Source organism: Lemur catta, chromosome 4, assembly GCF_020740605.2.
Source record: "Lemur catta isolate mLemCat1 chromosome 4, mLemCat1.pri, whole genome shotgun sequence".
Taxonomy (NCBI): Eukaryota; Metazoa; Chordata; class Mammalia; order Primates; family Lemuridae; genus Lemur; species Lemur catta.
Genome location: NC_059131.1, coordinates 68,230,729 through 68,252,093, shown reverse-complemented (window position 1 = coordinate 68,252,093; position 21,365 = coordinate 68,230,729).

The following is a 21,365-nucleotide window of genomic DNA, read 5'->3' as shown; positions in this document are numbered from 1 at the left end:
CCTCCATGTGGCTCCCAGGTCCTCTGAAAATGAATGTGCCATGTCCACAGCCCTCGCACACCTGTGCCCTGTATAGCACCATGGCCCTTCCGTTCCGCGCCCAGGACAGAGTGTGTCTCCTCTGAATCCCGAGCCACCCAGGCTTCCTTCCCACATTCATTCAGTGTTTGGTTCCTATGAGCGAGGATAATGAAACTCTTATTTAACTCAAATCAGCTCAATTCCATCCCATTCAACGCTCTCCCATCAAATTCATCTCTGCCTTTTATTGCAATCATCATTTGCTTTTCTCAGGAGGTAAAGCAGAAAATATAAACATACGTTCAAAATAAACCCCTGCCTTTTCCTTCATATTTTCAAAGTGCTTTCACATAAAGTATTTCATTACAGACTCAAGCAGCTGCTGCTGTCATGAAATATGGTCTCAGATGTAGAATCCAACAACAACCAAATGAAAAGAAACTAAGGGCAGAAGGGAGGAGAGAGCAGGGCCCACGGCCCCACTTCTGCCAGGGCCAGGCCATGACCAAGCACCTGTCTGTTGCCACAGCTCAGGGAACTGTTTGGAAATTTCTCCTCATGCTTCTTCTAAAATCCTCCTTTAGTCTTAATTTCTTATTCTCATATTATGCTGCTTCTTAGAAACAAAATCCTAAAACCCACGAGCGTGAAGGAACTCTGGTCATCATTTAGGCCAGTGGTTCCCAAAGTGTGGTCCCTGAGTCAGGAGCAGCCCCATCCAGGAACTCGTTAGAATTGGTCTCAGGCCCTACCCCTGACCTGCTGAATGTGCATTTCTGGGGGTGGGTCCAGCCATCTGTGTTTGACCAAGCCCTCCAGGTGATTCTGATGTCACCCAAGTTTGAGAACCACGCATCTGGTTCCCCCTGAAGCCTATGCAGGAGAAAGGGCAGAAGGAGGCGGGCAGCTGGGACATGTCTCAGAATGCACTAGGCAGCACCCCATGTGCCTCCAAGGGTGGCATCATGGAAAACCCACAGGATTTGTGCTCAGAAATCCTGTGCCGCTTTACTATTGAGATGCCCTCAGTGGAAGCTGTGTGTATCGGTGGATAAGCATGTGTGCGAGGTTAACTGAGAGCTGTCAGGAGGACCAAAGCTCAATTTGAATGATGAGACTTGTATTTGCTCATTCCATAGGTGTCTACAGAGCACCTGTCATGCCATCATGTAGGTGCTGGGGCCTCAGCAATGCCAAGTCAAAGCCTGGCTCCCAGCAACATTACAATAATAACCAAAGGGTGGTGAGTGCCACAGCTCATAACTCCCCAGGTCATTTGTGACTTTTGGGGTCACCCCCTCCTTTTAGTCCTAATACCAGCTGCAGTTCTTGACCTTTGGTCCTTGAGTAAGTTGTTCAGTAAATTCTGCCTTAATGTTTCTATTGAGCAGATTTCACCTGGGGTAGAACAATAGATTGTAGGAGGGTCCTAGACAGGTGGGCTTTTCTGAAGCCTTCTTGAAATAGCTCTGGAGGCCAGGTTGGAGGCTGCTTGTCTTTGCCGGTCAAACCTGCAGACTTAGGGCTCCTTCTAGGAGAAACCTGGCATCTGCTCCTTGTAGTAAGACTTCCCATGAATTAAATGACCTCAAATGTAGACAGATATTGGGGAGGAGGGTGGTGAAATCTTGCACAAATTGTCAATTTTAGGGAGGTAATTGAAAGTGACTTTCTGAGTAGACATGCTCTTAACTAGTTTTAAGTAATGCTTTGGAATGTTTTCATGTTTTAGCTAGATGTTAGGCTCAGTTTGCTCTTGGTTTGGATCTTTCTTGTCCTCTGATTCCCCAAGAAGAATGTCCATTCCTGTCTCAGTTCCTCCTCCTTAGGACTTCTGGATCACTCACTCCCAGGAAGAAACAGTGGAACTTGAGTTAGATCTGCCACATACTGACTGTGTGACCTTGAGCAAGACACTGGTCTTCTTGAACCCGAGTTTATCCAACTGAAAAATGGGAATAAAAATATCCACCTAGTCTGAGTCAAGATCAAGCTATCATCACCACCATCACTACTAACACTTTTAACCGAGTGAGCATTCACTGTGCCCAATGTTGTGCTAAGCACTTTACGTGGATTACCCCACTCAATCCTCATAACAATTCTATGATACAGATGTTAACAGTACTCTTACTTTGCAGGTGAGGAAATGAATTGAAAAATGCCTAAATAACTTGCCCAAAGCCATGCAGTTAGGAAGTGATGGGACAGAAATTTGAACCCTGGCAGGCTGACTCCAGGGTCTGAACTCTTCAGTCTCTGCAGCTGCTATTCAGGAAGCAGGTCTCTCCTGGTTCCTCATCATTGCAGAACCTTCTCTCTCTCTTTTTTTTTTTTTTTTCTCACTGTCTTCTTTCCATTTGGATGACTGGATTCACCTTTAATAAATCTGGATTCAGAGAAGCGAAGGAGCACCTTTCCCATGCACTGACTCTAAAGCTTTGCAAGTGAGCTGCTTTCATCTCTCCTGTGCCTAAAGGTGTCCGTAGGACCACATCCAACATGGACCATACCTGGTTCTTTGCGTATCAAATAGCTGGTGAGGGTCATGACTGGGCCTGAGAACAGGAGACAGTGGCTTGTGGAATGAACTCAATTTGTGCACTTTCCCAGGGCATGGGGGAGGAAATGACAGTGACTTGTTGCTTGGGAAATGCTGATGGGTGGCCTGGTATCTTGGGAATGTGCTCAGATGACCAGGGGATGTTATTCCAATCTCTCCTTCTCCTCCTCATTCCTGGGATGGTACTTTGGACTCCTTACCACTATTCCCAGGCACAAAGGAGAAATCTGAGTCTGCTGTTTTTCAATGCTCTTAAGGCTAATTTAATCACAACAAATCTCTATCCATGTATCAGTCAGTATGTGCCTGATTCAGTGCTAATATTTGATGCTATCCAATTTATGCTCAACAATCCTATGAGGGTGCTGTTATTACCCTCATTTTATAAACAAAAAAAACTGAAATCCAGAGAGGTGAAGAAACTTCCCCAGGATTGCACAGGTGGAAATGATGAAATCAGGATCTAGATGCACGGTCTAGATTCGGAATCACTGCGTTACATGCTCACGGAGGCACCTCAGACATTTACCCAGTGCCATGTGCCACTGTGGGTGGGTCCACCCTTGTTTCTTTTGTGCTGCACTAAGGTCTGCGCGTGGTTCTGCCACCGCGGTGTCTGGCCCAAGCCAAGCTGCTTGGCCTGTGTCCATGAGCAGCGCCACAGTCATTACAGTGATGAACTCACCTCTCAAGACCACTGCAAGAATACACCAGAGGAAGGTGATAAAATACACTTTTATCTCCCCAGGCACTTATTCAGCTTCAATTAGTTGCTGATGATAAATACTGGAGGAGAACGTGACCCAGGTGTAGACCCTGACCTCCAGGGATTGCAGACTCAGGGAACTAGTGGTGTGAATGTAGTGGCCCAAATTGGAAGCAGGGTATCCCAAATGCAAATAAAATGCTTAGGAGAGGTGAAGGAAAAATGATTCTAACATTGGGAAATATGCCGAGGAGGTGGTCTGAGCCAGGGCTTTGAAAGACTTGGAAGGTAAATAGTAGGACATTGAGGTACTTCCAGACAATCAGGCCATGAAGACAGTTTAACTAGAGACCAGCAGTGGGGACACAAGCCGTGTGAATGGGTGGTGCGTGTGCAGGCACCGTGAGTCTATCTGTCCATCTGTGAGACAGGATAAGGGAGCGGCCAATTGTCTTAGTCCATTCAGGCTACTGTAACAAAATACCATAGACTGGGTGGCTTATAAACAGCAGAAATTTATTTCTTATGATTTTGGAGGCTGGGAAGTCTACAATTGAGGAAGATTCGGTATCTGGTGAGGGCCTACTTTCTGGCTCACAGACAGCACCTTTTTGCTGTGTCCACACAGATGGAAGGGGTCAGGGGTCTCTCTGGGGCCTCCTTTATCAGGGCACTAATCCCATTCATGGGGCTCCACCCTCATGACCTAATCACCTCCCAAAGGCCCCACCACGTAACACCATCACCTTGGGAGTTAAGATTTCAACATAAAAATTTTGGAGGGGCACACTCAGATGATAGCACTAGTCTCTGAAGGCTTTCAAGCCATGAAGACTTGCACCTATATTCTCTAAGCAATGGGAAGCTCCTGCTGATTTTGGCAGGGAAGTGGCATGATGCCATCTATTTGTGGAAGATCCTTTCCGGGCTGCACTAGGGGGACTGTGTGACCCCAGAGGCTTGGAGGCGGGTGATTAGGGGTGCTGCAGTCATCCAGGCAAGAGGGCATGAGGGCCCGAGCGTGGGCAGTCACAGAGGGGATGGAGAGGAAGGGAGGGCTACTGGAGACATTAGGGAAGGAGCATGGACAAGTCTTGGGCAGGAAGGAGAAGAAAAGGGCTTCTCTTGGCCATAGCATGGTCCTCCTGTGCACTTTCTATGCACAACTGGAGAGGGCCTGGCAGAAGAGCAGCTCAGGCTTCTCCGTATTTGATGGCCTTTTAACTTTGCTCAGAGCCGTGGAGTTCCCTCCGTTTTTTGCTTTACTACATTTGGATGATTTTCCTTATAATGATGGTCATAGTCATAACTATAATAATTACAGTGGCAATAAGAAGAGTCTGAATGGCTCTAGGGCTTTTCTTCTGAGGATGCTAATATGTGTGAGGTGGGGGCGGCAGGGTCCTGGCAGAAATATGATCAGATCCAATTTGCTAGAAAAACAACTCCTAGCCATGTGGAGAGGATCTGGCAGAGAGAAAAGAGTTGCTGGTCTTTGGAGCGTGGACTTGTTCCCAGATGAGAACACATGTCCCCTGTTTGGAAGGGGCAGGAAATCTCCTGCTGCTTGGTAGCATCTACTGGATGCAGATTGACTGGTAGTGATGGAGAAGGATGTGTCAGAGCTTCTACCCCTCTCCCCATCTCTAAGAAGCCTTTCCAGGAGTCTCCAGTGGACAATGACGCCTCCATTCCTGCCTCAGGCTTTCCTATTATGTGGCCATATGGTTAATAATAATACATAATATACTGGAGCATTTTATGAATTACAAGGCTTGTTTGAATTCATTATCTCATTTACTCCTCCCAACCAGAGAGGCTAGTGTTAGTATCATCCTCTCTCTATAAATGTATTCATTTGTTCAACCAACGTGTACGGAGTGGAGAGTTTTAAATACTGCAAAAATAAAGCATGTGTGATACTGGGGGTTGGGCCCCCAAACCAGGCCTTCAGAGGTTAAATGACTAAGATCCCCTGAAAGATGCAATCCTAGGTCTTCTTTCACCAAGCTGTCTGCTCTTTTCCCTGTTATCTTAATTTTTAACTGTGTGAACTATCAAATTTGACCACTTGTGTATGTTTTAAATTTTTTTGTCTTCCCAAACACATGGGTAAAATCTATTTTAAAAGACTTTACAATTGGAATTTATTATTCCTAAAGCCTATTTGTGGTAAGGAGTGTGAAGTTTGTTTTATAACTCCATGTTTGGCAACACAGGTATATAGCAATTGATCAATAAATATCAGTAAACCAGACGGTCCTAACTCTCCAGCCTTAGCTGATTCCTCTCAAAACATTGGTCTCTATCATCATCTTTAACAATCTTCTGAGCACTTTTATTTCTGGAATATTTGGAATCTTTTCTTTTAAATTATTTTGCAACCAGTTTTAAAATGATACCCAATATTTTGGAAGAATATTATTAATAATGTGCCCATTATAAAGAGAATAATTGAGGCTAGTAGGAACGATTTAAAGTCCTAATTTCCTTTACAGTGGTCCCATGGCTGGTCTTCACTTCACGTGGGTTCTTTAGGCAGGTAAGAAAGGACGGAAAGCCAGAAGTGCCTCTCTCACGCTGACAATTTCTCTTAGTGGGAGACACATGGGAACTCTCCATTGACTGGACTCATGCTGCCACCTTGTGCCCAAATTTGGTATCTTCTGGTCTTTTTCCATCTGTGCCTCCCACTAGCGGAAATGCATACATTTAGTCAACGTGTGTTTGCTGAGCGCCAGTTGGACCCCCAGGCACTAGGTGCTGGGGATACACACACAAAAGAAAAGACAGAACTGTTGTCCTCTGGGGCTTACGTTATGGGGGGTGTAGAGGTTGGGGAGATGGCAATAAATACAGAAAAAACAAAATAACTTCAAATAGTGTTAAAAGCTATCCTTGTGTTTGTGTTTGGACTTTCCATCAAATTCAACAAGCAGTTCCAAAGGGCCGTGGTTGGAGCTTCCCCAGAAACTGTGAGCAGAGACTCATGCACGTTAGAATCATCTGGGAAATTTTGCAAAATGCTGTTGCCTGGGCCCACTCATGAGCAATTAAATCAGAAGAGCTGTGGATGGGGCCCAGGCCTAGGTATTTTGTCCAATCTTATAGAGCGATTCTAGAGCACCACTAGAGTTGGGAACTGCTACGCTTCGGGAAACCTCAGCCGCAGCTGAGGGTGGTCTGCGCGAGGCTGGCTGTTAAGGTAAGGGCTGCACAGGGTGTGTGTGTTGGGGGCTCTGAGACAGTGGACTTGGGATTGGGTGGGCTGAGTATGTGCTCTTTAAAGATTGGCTTCTGTCACTTATTAATATGCATTTAATGTTCCTCCATCTCTTTTCATGGTTTGATATCTCATTTCTTTTTAGTGATCAATACTATACCATTGCCTGGTATATCAGTTTATTTATCCATTCACCTAAAGGGCACCTTGGTTGCTTCCAAGTTTTGGTAATTATGAATTAAGCTACTGTAAACACTCCTGTGCAGGTTTTTGTGTAGACATATGTTTTCCATCCCTTTGGGGATTTCACAAGGAGCACAACTGCTGGATTGTCTGATGAGTATGTTTAGTTTCATAAGAATACTCCAAACTGTCTTCTAAAGGGGCTGTACCATTTTGCATTCCGTCCAGCAATTAATGAGAAGAGTTTCTCTTGCTCCACATTCTCACCAATATTTTTTGTGTTGTCAGTGTTCTGGATTTTGGCCATTTTATAATTGTTTAGTGGTATCTCATTGTTGTTTTAATTTGCAATTTCCTGGTGATAATATGATGCAAAGCATCTTTTCATTTCTTATTTGCTACCTGTATATCTTCTTTGATGACTTTAAGGTCTTTGTTAAGGTCTTCACCCCATTTTTAAATCAGGTTGTTCATTTTCTTATTGTTAAGTGTTCTTTGTATGTTTTGGATAACAATCCTTTGTCGGTGGTGCCTTTTTCAAATATTTTCTCCCAGTCTGTGGCATGTCTTCTTATTCTCTTGATGTAGAAACTTTTATGTAAGTTGAGTTAGTGCCTTTTTTTTCAGTCACACATAATATAAGTCTTTGTTGTTAGGTCCGGAGTAAAGGGGATATAATGTAAACACAACCCTAGAGCCCGGGGACTGGATCTGCTGGTGGGGCAGTGTGATGCGGTGCTCATGGGAAGAGGAACCAAGGCTCTGTTCAGTACCAGCTACTAGAAGCATCAAATGGAAAGAGTATGCTCAAGGTCATGAGCAGGGAATAGCTGATGGAGATGGCAGCGTGGTGGCTGTGTGCTGAGCAGGATCTGAATTAACACAAGAACACTGACACAGGGGTTATCATGCAACGAAGGCTCAAATTGCCATTACTGGTGAATTCCTTATTATTTCTGCAATCTGTCTGAAATGCTTATGGCCTTGGCCAAATTTGGAAGAATATACCTAGATTTTTCCTGCTAATCTCTGTGAATTCAGAACCATGATCAGAGATCAAGAAAAAATTAACATCGAAAGACTTAAACCTGGACAGGTGCCTGACAAGTAGCTGGATTCCTCAGCTTAGGTTTTCAAGCTAAATATAAAAGGTGGAGAAAGAAAAAAGACAGAAAGAAAGAAGAAATCAAGGAAGGAAGGGTGGAAGAAATAAAGAAATGAAAGGAGGGAGGAAATCAGGCAAGCAGGGAAAGCAAGAAATGAAGAAAGGTTTTTAAAGCAAGTGTTCCAGATGCAGCAGTGTATAATTTAAAATTTAAAAAAAGATGAGCACAGCAGGAAACTTAGAGGACCCTTGTCCTACACCCTCCCCAGCCCACCTGGCTTAGCCTCCACTGCCCTTCCCACTCTGTTGCCTGGGAAAGGAAAAGAGGCCCAGGGAGAGGGAAGTTTGTCCAAGACCCCACAGCTAGCTCAGGGCATTTGTGCTTCTTCTACTTAAAAGCTCTAAAGAATTAGTTTCTTGGATGGATGGGAGACAATGAGAACTTCAGCCACAAACTGGAAGTCATTAACCACAGAATAAAGGTAACAGGGAGCAGATTTGCAGAATTAGGGAAAGAGACCAAGCAGAAAGCAGATAACATTTCCATAATTCAGACAGTCAGGCAATGTAACAACCAGATTGACAGCTTTGCAAGTTCGTCAAGGAGAAATGACCCCCAAGTTGTAAGAGCATCTAAGGAAAATAAATATGGAAAGAACAGCAAAAGAATTTTGTTTTTGGAAAAAACCCAATACCTTTTTCAAAATAATCAGCTTGGTAAAACCACTGTCCTTGCCAGTTTGTCACATTCAGGAAGAGAAGTCCAATTAAGCACAGTAACTTGGCCTCCAGCCCTTTCCCCTCTTTCTATTCTCCCAGCGGGTCCTCCGTGGTTGTCCTTTCCTATTATTTATTCTGCCATGGGTGCCAGCCCTGCCTGCCCCATGGCCCCAAGTGTGAGAAAGGATTTCCCCAGTGATTACAGCTCCTAGTTCGACCTTTTGATAGCCTGGCTTGCTGGCTCCCAAGCCTTGCTGCTGGGTTGAGTCACCTAGAAAACCCGCTCCACCCCCAGTGATTCAATTCCTGCCATCCCTGGTGGCATCCAGGTGCTAATCTTTTAAAAAGCCTACAAGGTGATTCAATGTGACTTGAGAACTTGTCCTGCCCCCTGAAGAGGCCTAGTCTTTAAAATTCACCTTTGCCAAAATTCAGGGACAGCAGTGGAGTTTTCTGAGGGCTTTGTTAGAAAATGTGTGAAGAGGCACTTTCTTATATTACACTGAAAAGGGCTCTCATCCTGGTGGGCCCAGCAACAGCCTCTCCTACCTCCTACTGAGAATTCCTGTTAAGAATTTCTGTAGGCAGAAGCTGGGACAAATGTTTCCATTGGTTTGTTTGTTTCAGATGTGGTCATAGAGCAATATCAAATTCTAGCACAAAAAATGAACATATTAACAAGGAAAATGTATATTCAATGACTTCATCATCACAAATAAAAAAAAATAAGGTACTAAACTATACCTTTGGAGATAATGGATACAGGAGAGATAAAACCAGTAACCATATAAGACGCAGGAAAAACAGTAGCAAGTATAAAATATGTAGCATTAATCCAGACTTTAAAAAGAAAAATAAAATCCTAATATGGAACACCTAACCAAGTAATTAAAATTGGTTAGAAAATCAACAAACCAGTCAGCCTTTGCAAAAATCTAATTTTATTAGTGAAAAAAATGAGAAATATTGAAACACAGTAGTAGTAGTTTAAGAATGGAAACCAAGATTTGATTCTTTATTTAAAAATATGATGAAAATAGTCTGGCTTGACCAACCAACATGAAGGAGAAAAAGTATTATGAGAATATTAACTTGTTTTTAAAGGGCAATTATCATTATTTAAAAAGGCAATTATCATCATAGAAAAATCATGTTTTTCCGCAATGTTATATACCAGTTCGTGTAACTGTAACTGCTATGAACTACCGTGCAAGCTAATTTAAGCCACTTAAGAATCCAGACTGTCAGAAAGCTCAGTCCTTGGGTCACAAGAAAGACTTACCGTCCAAACTTGGAGGTCCCAAGAGTGGGAGGAGAGACCAGTGCCTCCGGGAGCCATAGCTGACATTGGTGCCATCTCGCCCTTGCCCACAGGGGGCGCTGTTGATCACTATTCCTTCCTGGCTGATGACTGTTGTTCTGGGTCCCCGCACTGGCCATTGGGGTTCTCTGAAGGAAGGTGGATCAGCGGTGACCCTTTTCCCACGGAGCTGCTTTCCATCTGTGCTCTTCCCTGGGTTCCTGAGGCCTGAGCTTCTTACATCCAGGCCCCCGCGTCCTGCACCCAGCCCCTTTCAAATAGGCCCAAACTGCCTCCCATACCCCAAATGCTGAGCCAAGGTTGGCCTCTTAGTCTAACCACTTAGGAGCTCCAGCCTTGTCCCTACTCTGAGATAGTCCAACAACCGGATGCCACTTTCCTTTTCCCCACATATGCCATTTCCAACCAACCAAACCCTGAAGTTTTCCAAACCCTTCTCTAAGGGTGGCTTCTTAGTGAGAGGAGAAAAGATCTTTTATGTGAGTAATGTGAGTCCTTTTAAATCACTGGGCCCAAAGGGACATTAAAATGAGACAGCAATCATGTCCTACTCCCCCTTTTGAGCTATGTATTCATCTCTTGAAACTGCTTGCTACTGCCACAAGTAGCCATAAATTAAACTAGTAATGCCACAGCAGACACTATAACCCATGCTCTATAGCTTAGCAATGTACAGCCAATCACTAATCAATGTTATTTCTGTAAACCAATGAGAATTCCTGACAAACAGCTTTGTATCAGCTCACTCCCTGTTCCCCCTTTTTGCCTTTAAAAATCTACGTAGAAATGCTGCTAATTAGAGTGTATATTCAGAACAACTTGAATATATGTTCCCAGGTTGCAGTCCTCAATTTTGACTCAAATAAACTGTTTACTTATATTAATTTTGCTTCAGCTTCTTCCTTTTAGGTCAACATTAGTCTTCAGGGGGTTCTCACCCACCTCGCACTTAATGCCTCTCACCCTTCCACACAATGTTTATCACTTCAGCCCTTTAAAACACAAGTGACCTGTTTACTGACCTTTTGTTTACTGATCCTGTGATGAATATTGATTCATCCTTCCCAAAGTAGACAAGATGACTCCATATTTTCTTGTTTGATCAGAGATAAGAACCAAAAGGAGAGATTATATAAAGTCCATTGTTGTGTACATTATAGGAACTGTGATTATAGATTATATTGTCCTTGGTTTCTGGAAGTTCAGTCTTGAAGAGAATGTAACACATGTATACAAAACAACTACTACAAACATGTAACTCTAATGTATTAGTCAGATCACAAGTTCTTTGAGAGTAAAAGGGAAGATAATAATAGCCAGAGGAATCGAAGAAGGCCTAATGGAGGAGGCAGTAAGTAAACTGGGTCCAGACAATTATTAGAATATTTTAAAAAATTTGTAGTATCTAAAGGAAAATATAACTGGTTGGTATTTCAGACAGATTCACAAGCAGGATACAGTTGAGATAGCAAGGGTGTACTGACTCTCCCTGAGTACATTCTCTAAAAGTAGCATTTTTCCAACATTTAAAAAAAGTAGTATGCTAATATTAGTGGTTTTTTGTTTGTTTGTTGTTTGTTTCTTTTTAGGCAGGGTCTCACTCTATCATTCAGGCTGGAGTGCAGTTGCATGATCATAGCTTACTATAGCCTTGTACTCCTGGGTTCAAGCAATCTTCCTGCCTCAACCTCCTGAGTAGCTGGGACTACAGGCATGTGCTACCATGAAAGTTTTTAATACTGTAATAAAAGACATTAAAGGGGACAGTATGAAACACAGATTATCTGATTTGTAGAGAATTCAGTCCAAGGATAGCTCATACCATCGTTTTGATTTTACTGTTCTGACCTCATCACTTTTTGGTTGGTGCATTTTTTTTTTCATCTGTTTTGTCTCCATGGCAATAAATTTTCATTTTGGATACTGTGTTTTTCAGCTATAGAATTTCCATTTTATTCATTTTTTGTAATTACCATTTCTCTGTTTGATTTCCCCATATGTTTACTCATTATAACCACTCTTTCCCTTAAATTCTTGAATGCACTTATTATGCTGTTTTTAAATCCCTGTTTCCTAATTCCAATATCATCTCTGGATCTGTTTCTACCGACTATATTTTCTCTTGATTAAGGGCCACATTTATCTACTTTTTACATGGCTAGTAATTTTATATTGTGTGCTGGATACTGTGATGCTATGTTTTTGAGAGTCTAGATTTTATTGTCTTTCCTTAGAGTAATGGGTTTTTATTAATTTACTAGTGGATAAGCTTGATCTTATTGATTTTACACTTTATTAGAGTGAATCTGGAGTTATCCTTACTCTATGGCTAGAGAAATCCTATTCTTAAAATGCAGGCTTTTCTGGGACCTAAACTGAATTCCCAGGATCTTTAGAAAGATCTCTTCACTCTAGGTGGTAAGAACTCCAAAGTCTGTGACCTCTGGAATCTGTTCAGCTCTTCACCAAGCTCTCCCTACCCCAAGCTGTTCTCTGTCAGGCTTTAGTGTTTGACCAAAGATTCAAGATAACCCATATGTAGGTTTCTGGGGCTCCTTCTCTGGCAATTTCCTCCTCTCTGTTATCCTAATTTTCAAATTGCGGCTACTTCAGCAGCCTTCTCCTCTGATCTATGCTTCCTCCACCCAGAACAATGGCTGCTCTCTGGGCTGCACTTCCTTGAGCTACATTTTGGAAAATGTAGGAAGCTGGGGTGAATGTAGGATTTACAGTGAGTATTTTTCATCTCTCAAAGGTCACAGCCCTGCATTATCTGTTGTCCTATGCCTGAAAAAGGGTTACTTTATATATTTCAGTTTTATAGTTGATCACAGCAGGAGGGTAAGTTTAATACTTTTTACTCCCTCATGACTGGAACCAGAAGTGCTTTGCTTCCAAAACTCTTGTGACACTGGTACTGCATTTCTAGCAACCACAGGGCAAGTAGAATTCCCAAGAACAGCAGTTCTGCCTTCTTTGAGATTCCCAGCAAAGATCAGTTTCCTTGCATAGACCCAGATATACCAATTATCACCCTTGGTTTACACCAATTAGAGACAAGTAATATCAGGGCTCTTCCCTACTGTCTGTCAGTCTGACAGTAACTGGGAAACTGTAGTGTACTCTGGACACCACACTTTTAGAGAGACGAGGCCACCCAGGGTTCATCCAGAGGAGAATGGCCAGAACCCTACAGATGCTCCACTTTATTGTGGATCCCTAAGTAGCACTGAAGCTATTTAGACTAATTTCTTTCACCTTAGTCTTCATTTTATGAATTAATTGTGATTATCACCAATATTTATTCTGTCAGCAAAATATTTTTAGTGATAACTATTCTCTTCCTTGCTGTTTCTAATTCATGTATTAATTATTTAATGATGCTACTTATGTGGGTTTTAAACTTTTTTCCTTAGAATTAGAATATCTCTTTCAGTCTTATTCTGTTTTATCTACTCATCTTGAGTTCTTGCTTTTGTCAATTAAAGTTTTATTAATTTGCTCCAGAGTGTAAAACAATTGAGAAGAATCTCCTTCAATCCTCTGTGGGATTATCATCCAGGCTGACTTATCCAGAGAGCACAGTTGGCACAGGGCCTATGACTCATAATGCTTTTAGGGGCTCAGGAAAATGTTTTAATTTTTATTTCTTTTAAAGTCAGAAAGATAAATATATAATCATAATATGTAATATTAAGGGCATATTGGACTATATTAAACTTTGTACAAATGAGGTCATAAAACATACTTTTCAATATTGTGTACATGGAGGAAGGAGCCCACAGACACAAAAGTTCCTAGAACCCACAAAAGTCATAACATGACCCTGATTATCCTACTTAATAAAATTAACATTAATTCTTTGGTATCATTTATTACCTTGATCACAACTGAACTTCTGCAACTATATCAGAATTATTGCTGGTTTGTGAGCACCAGGAGCTCAATAAGGTTAACACATTACATCTGATGGTCGTGACTTTGAAGTCTCTAATCGAGGCTGGCCCTTCGTCCATCTGAGCCCCATGCCACTTGTCCCAACCAGTTTGGCTGTCCTACCTCCTAGATTTTTCTACTTGCTTCTTCGTGGTGTCATTTAACTTCTTTCTCCATTTTCTATATTTCTTGTGAAGAAAATTAGCCCTACAGCCTTCATGCACCCACACTTAACTTCTATGGCAAAGGTGCTTTATAGAAGGTGAGGTATGATTCCTGTCTCACCACAAAGGAGGTTCTGAACATTTGTTACTCAGTTTTATTGATGCTAAGAGTAATTACATTCAGGTGGTGATAGATAATGTTTTAATGCATTAATATTGTTGCCTGAATATTTTTTCCATTAGACTCTGAAAATGGTGATTTTTTTTTACTTCATTCTTGCCACAGAAGTTCTTCTCATCATCTTGAACTATTTTATTCTTACAAGTGATGCAGAAAAGTTAGGATAAATGCTTACTTTTTTCCTTTAGGTTGCCAATTTTCACATTAAGCAGTTGGTGTACTGGTTGCTTTCATTGCTATCCAATGGAATTATGTCCTTTTACTCCTGAAAGCTCAGAAGCAACAGCAATCCAAAAGCCCAGAGCCAGCACGTGGTCCTTCCAATACTAGTTTCTAATAAAAGGAATCCTTAAAGGGTAAAGAATCAGGGTTACTTAAAGGAATGGCTGATTCCAGGTCTGGGACAAGAAATCTACAAGATGATACTGGGATATTTTCCATGCCAGAAAGCCAGGAAGTTATTAAAGAGTAATGGCTTGAGTCAAAAGGACATATTTTTGTCTCTCATTAGCCCAAAGTAGAACATGAATGTCAGAATAATGGACTAAAACAAATTGGTCATATGAGATCTATGAGCTCACTGTAGGGGGGCAGAGACACATACACACACAAATAGAGACAGAGAGAGAGAGAGAGAGAGAGAGAGAGAGAGAGAGGCAGAGAGACAGAAGGAATAAGAAATAAAGGCATGTGCAACATTTTTAGACATTACCAAATGTCCCCTCCTTAAGGGTTTCACCATTTTGTATTACTTCCAGGAATGTATGTACAAGAGTTCCTGTTTCCATTATCTCACGGAGACAGAGAGGAGAATGACAGTTACCAGAGGCTGGGCAGGGTAGCAGGGAGGGGGAGATAAAATGAGGATGGTTAATGGGTGGAAAAATATAGTGAGATAGTTAGATAGAATGAACAATATTTGATAGCACAACAAAGTGACTACAGTAGGCCAGGCACAGTGGCTCATGCCTGTAATCCTAGCACTCTGGAAGGCTGAGGCGGGTGGATCGTTTGAGCTCAGGAGTTTGAAACCAGCCTGAGCAAGAGCGAGACCCCGTCTCTACTAAAAATAGAAAGAAATTAGCTGGACAACTAAAAATATATAGATAAAATTAGCCGGGCATGGTGGCTCATGCCTGTAGTCCCTGCTACTTGGGAGGCTGAGGCAGTAGGATTGCTCGAGCCCAGGAGTTTGAGGTTGCTGTGAGCTAGGCTGACACCACGGCAATCTAGCCAGGGTGACAGAGTGGGACTCTGCCTCAAAAAAAAGAAAAAGTGAATATAGTCAACAATAAGTTAGGGTATACTTTAAAATAACTAAAAGAAAGGAATTGGAATGTTCCTAACACAAAGAAATGATAAATGCTTGAGGTGATGGATGCCTCAATTCCCCTGATTTGACCATTACACATCATATGCCTGTATCAGAACATCATATGTACCCTACAAATACATACTATTATATATCGATCATAATTAAAAATAAAAAATTAATAGAAAATAAAAGTCTGTGTCCAAACAGACTCACCAACACAATAAATTATTGAACAGGTAAGAAGGGGCATCTTGGCATAGTTTTGATTTATATTTATATCCTTAAGAGTCATGTTGAACAACTTTTCTTGTGTTTAAGATCTGTTTTCAATTATTTTCCTATGAAATCTCTGTGCAAATCTTTTTTATTTTTTCAAAGAATTGTTGGTCTATTTCCTCCCAAATTTATAAGAACTGTTTACATATTAAACGTAGTAGCTCTTTGTTTGTGATGTCAGTTGCAATATATTTTCCCACTTTCTCATTTGTCTTTTAACTGAGGTTGTAGTTTTTTTTTGTCATGCAAAAATTTTCTTTTTGTTTTTCTTTAATGTAGTTGAATTTATCAGTCTTTTTGAATTGCATCTCAATTTTTTGTCATTATTAGATGGGTGATTTCTTGAATTTCTTTCTAGGTCATCTGAGAACTGTTTGTTTTCCCATTGAGCTACAGAATGAGCACTGGGTGTTTTTTATTCCTCCGAAAAAGAGAAGAGAAGCCTCTAACACTGTGGTACCCAAACCCCCTGGCTGTGCCTGGTACGGGTCCGTGGTTTGTTAGGTAACAGGCGGTGCATCACCGCCTGAGCTCTGTGCCACACCCACCCTCCCCCGGGACACCCAACCCCTCTACCCCCCACACCTCCATTCGTGGAAAAATTGTCTTCCATGAAACCGGTCCCTGGTGCCAAAAAGGTTTGGGACAGCTGCTTGAACAGCCAGGAGCTGGCTTGGCCCTGTTAGCTGGGCGTTGGTGTTCTCCTGTGAACATAAACAATTTCATATCGGACAAGATGACTTTGTGGCCACACTTACCAAGACAAAAACAAGACCACTCCATAGTCACGTCTGAGCACAGACAAAACATGAACATAGTCCAAATCACGCAAATGACCACGCGTCTTCCTATCCTAGCTTTGATGAGTGACTGCTGCTTCTTTACCAACTACAGCTTTAACTCATTAAAGCTCTAATATAGTTTTATGTCCTTCTAGATGAGATTTATTAAGATACCCAATCCCGGAATTACCCCTGCTTCCTGACAACATCCAACCCAGAACAAATCCCCCTTTCCTTAAACCCTCCCCCAAATCATCACCAAATACAACCCCTAGTCCTCTAAGTCCTTTCTGACATCCTCTTACTGAGATTCCCCACACTTCCCTGGGGTATCGACCCGTAACAAACTCACCTTGTTCGACTACAGGCGTGTTCCTCGTCCCTTTGACTGGAGAGTGTTAACACCCTCACTCTTCCTGCAGCCCGAGGGAATGGGGAGGTGGCAGAGGGAAGAGCAGCTGAGGGCTGTGGGTACTGGTGAGAATGCCTGGGCATAGGTAGCTCCTCCAGGTGTGAGGACCGTGAGGACTCGCCTGGGTGTTGGCTCAATTTCCTAATTCTGTGTGCAGCCTTGACTTCTATTAGAGCAAGTCCGTCCCTGTGTGCACTCTGCCTTGTTTCTCCTTGTTTCTCCCCAGTGTCTGTTTCCACCTGTCACCAGCAGGGAGAACAAATAAGGACACCCTCGGTGTCAGTATGCTTTGCTTATGTATTTAGGGGCATTAGTGACAATTCTCAGGATTTGTAGGTTAGCATGGAGGGTGGGGCTGGAAGCTGGGTTAGGAGCTAACTGCTGTCCCTCTCTTTTGCTCCAGAATCTTCTTTTTGTTTTTCCTCCTTGAATTACCAGTTTCATTGTATTAGGTTAGGTCCCTTTCCTTATTTGATTGCTGTGGGTCATTTTTTATTGCCCTTTATAATGTTGTTAGTAATGGAGTAGGAAAATTCTACAATGCTTCCTTCTAATACTAAAGATATTTCCTCTGACCACCTGTGCCATGCTTCCCCGGTTAAAAAAGATAAGTACTCGCTGTGTGGGGAAACATCTTCTCTCTTTTACCTTTTCCGTAGACCCTGCAAGTTCCTCTTTCAGTTTATGCTTTTGGGAACAAAATTCAGTTCCCTTGTCTGCCCTAACATGCACATCCTTCAGGCATTGAGACAAAGCCAGATTCTTGATTGAACAGAGGGAAGATAAAGAAAAAATATAATGAGAAATTTATGACAAAAGAAATATTGTTACGTGGTTATGTAAGTTTTGTCTTATTCCAGTAGTAACATGTGCTCATTCATCATAGTTTGTTGTACATGTTGCATGGTCATTGTCTCATGTTTATGGGGACCTCTCTCCTTAGTAACAGCCCACCTATGGGGGGAAGTTCCATTTGTAAGTCATTTTGTTGATGTGCTGAATATAAATTGATTTCCCACTGTCTTAGTCTGTTTCATGCTGCTATAACAGAATACCTGAGATTGGATAATTTATAAAGAATGGAAAGTTATTTCTCACAGTTCTGGAGGCTGGGAAGTCCTAGATCAAGGTGCCAGTTTGTTTGGTGTCTGGTGAGGGACCAGTCTCCACGTCCAAGAGGGTACCTTGATCACTGCATCCTCCAGAAGAGAGAGGAATGCTGTTCTTCACATGTAAGAAGAACAGAAGAGCAAGAGGGAATAAACCCATCCTGCAACCCCTTTTTAATCTATTCATGAGGGCTCTGCCCCGAAAAGTCCTCCCCAAAGGCCCCTTTTCCATTTCTCTTGCACTGGGGATTAAATTTCCAATACATGAATTTTGGGCATACGTTCAAACCATAGCACCCAATAAATTTTATCCTCTGAACTACTTCTATTCTCTGGAATAAGCTATATTCTCTGGAATAATGTCAAATAAGTTTATGCATCCTCTTGAATAACCTTTCAACTACCTGAAGCCCAATATCATGTCCCCCTGTAAGCCTTGTCTTTTCCTGGTTAAACATCTGCAGCTGCTAATACTGACCTTTGTAGGACAAAGAAAACAAACGTTTTTTCTCTCAAAGAGATTTTATTTGGAAATTTTTGATTTAAAATCTCTTTCAGAATTACAGTAATTAGATGATGTCTCTTAATAAATGTTTATGAATTCAGCTTACACCCACACTGCACTATTGGTTTGTATCAAATTAGTGGCTAGTTAATATATTTACCTGGTTTCTACCTACCGGTATGAGTACATTTAAGTCTTTGAACTTAAAAGTGTTTCCATGTATCCCTCTTAGTTAATTAGTTTGTAAGTTATCTGAGGGTCAGCACTGTCTACTTCACTGCGGAACCTAACACGGTGATAATACTAAAAATGCTTCCAAAGGGAAATCATGTATTGTTGATACCTTACGCCCTATGTTCCTAATTCACTTGGGCAGCTGAACAGAGTAGTCCAGAGTGAAATTTTACTTCATCATTGGCGAGCACAGATCTAGAACATTTAGTGCCCATCAATGAGCAAGACCTTTGTCTCTTCCACAAGCGAGAGGAGCACGTGGAGAATGAACGCTCTGTCCCCTCCACCTGCTGTGTCGATTCCATGCTGTACCCTCCTGCCTGTGCTGAACCCCTTGGTGGGGGAACTGCCCTGCATACTCAGGACTCACAGCTTATGCTTCCTCCTGACTGTTCTGGGCTCTTGCACAGCCCCTGTGCCTGCTCTGCTTCTCTCTGTGAAAGGAACGAGCACATGCTCATGTTTGCCTCAGCACAGACTATCCCCACCTGGGTACTGCCTTAGTCCATTCTGTGCTGCCATAACAGAATACCACAGGCTGGGTAATTCATAAAGAACAGAAATTTATTTTCTCGCAGTTCTGCAGGCTGGGAAGTTCAAAATCAAGGTGCTGGCAGCTTCTTTATCTGGTGAGGGTCTGGTTTCTGCATCCAAGTTGGCACCTTGAATGCTGCATCCTCCACAGGGGAGGAGTGCTGTGTCCTCACAGGGCAGAAGGCAGAAGGCAGAAGGTGAAAAGCCCGGACTCCATCCACCAAGCCCTTTTATAAGCACCTAATCCCTTTCATGAATGCAGAGCCCTCATGGCCTAATCACCTCTTAAAAGTCCCACCTCTTAACTGGCAACACCTGTATTTTGGAAGGGACACATTCAAACCATAGCAGATACTCATGAAACTAGAAACAGCAGCTAATCTTACTTATGAATTTTACATCATATGTTTCTTTCCTTCTTGCAAATAAAGGAGTTAATTGAAATGAAAGAAAAGAAACAAAGATGGAGAATAGTATCATTGGCCAATTGACACCAATAGTGACATAATGGGTGAAAATGATGTCCAAGTACATGAGGATGATGATCGTAGCTTTTACGGCATCTTGAAGGTCTAAAAGATCACCAAGGCTTGACTTCTACGTTAGAGAAGAAACAAAACTGATGACCTGTATTTCAACTGGGGCAGATGCCATTTCTTCTCTATTCGGTGCTTGTCAGATCACACAAGTGTTATCATTTTCATTTATTCATTCATCCAGCTAACACTCAGTATGGTTTACTAAATTACATGCACTGAGCTAGGTGTTTAGGGCCGACAGAGGGAGGAAATAAAAATTTTTGTAAAACTATCTTTGTCTTCAGCAGCTCACAGGATGAAGTGACCCTGACCAGACAGAGACTCAGGGGGAGTGAAGGGTGGTGAAGTACGCCTCTAACAGCCCATCCCTGCCTCGCCTCCTCCGGCTTCCCTCTCCTGACCCCCACCTCTCACTGGTTTCCTCTCTTACTCTTTCCAGCCCTCAGTTTAGGAAGTGTTTCTTCAGAGCAGCCTTCCTAACCTCTCACGCCCAGAGAAGCACCTTCTCAGTGCGCCCGGGGCCCCTGTGTACTCTTGTCAGAGCATGTGACACCCAACATTGGAAGACCTGGTTTATGTGTTTGTCCTTTCAATGGACCTGGAGTTTGCTCGTTGCCAAATCTCAGGGTCTAGCACAAGATGTGGCCCCTAAATATTCACTGGATGAATGAATCGGTGGCGGCTGTTTAGCTTGGAGAAGACAGCGCTTGCAGGGCAGAGAAGATCACGAGGGCTGTTCTCAGACTCGTGAGGTCCGGCCTGGACTCCATCAGCAGGCAGAACTGAACTGAGGGGTGGACTTAGACAGGACAGACTTTGGCTTTATATCAGGAATATTGGCATACTCAGAACCAAACAAACCCATAATAGTTTATATGAGAGAGGAAGAAGTCTTTCATCACAGGAGTTTTTAGGGTGGAGCCAAATGTGCATCCAATGTTTGCTGATGCCAGAAATACAGAGATGGTTAATCAGTAAAATCCACTAGAAAGTGCATGGCAGTTTCTTTTTCTTATTTTTTTCTTTTTTTAAACACAAAAGAATACAAGTCCATAGTGGAGAATTTGCAAAGCATATGACATTAGAAAGAGAAAATAACAACTGATAAATCTATCAACAAGATAAATCTCTAAAATTTTGGTGTACTTCCTTCCTACCTTTTTTAATAGTATAGATAAGCTTGAAATATAATAATAATTTCAAATTTATCTTGATGTTTTACTCAACAATATATAAACATTTCTTATGGCATCATTTCAAGTCACTATTATTTTTAGTGATGGTGATTATTTAAAGGAACCATATGCTTTTTCCCTACTGTTTGCTGTTTTGGGGTTCTTGGATAATATCTAATTTTTCCTTGATATAAATAATGCTAAGTTGAACAGAATATGTATATTTCTAATAATTTGCAAATAAATATTATATGAGTCATGCTAAGAAGAATATTGCAGTCATAATTAGCCAATACGAGGTTTAAAGAAATTAGTATTTTAAGTATTCTTTCTTAGATATATTTTATAGGACCTAAGTAAG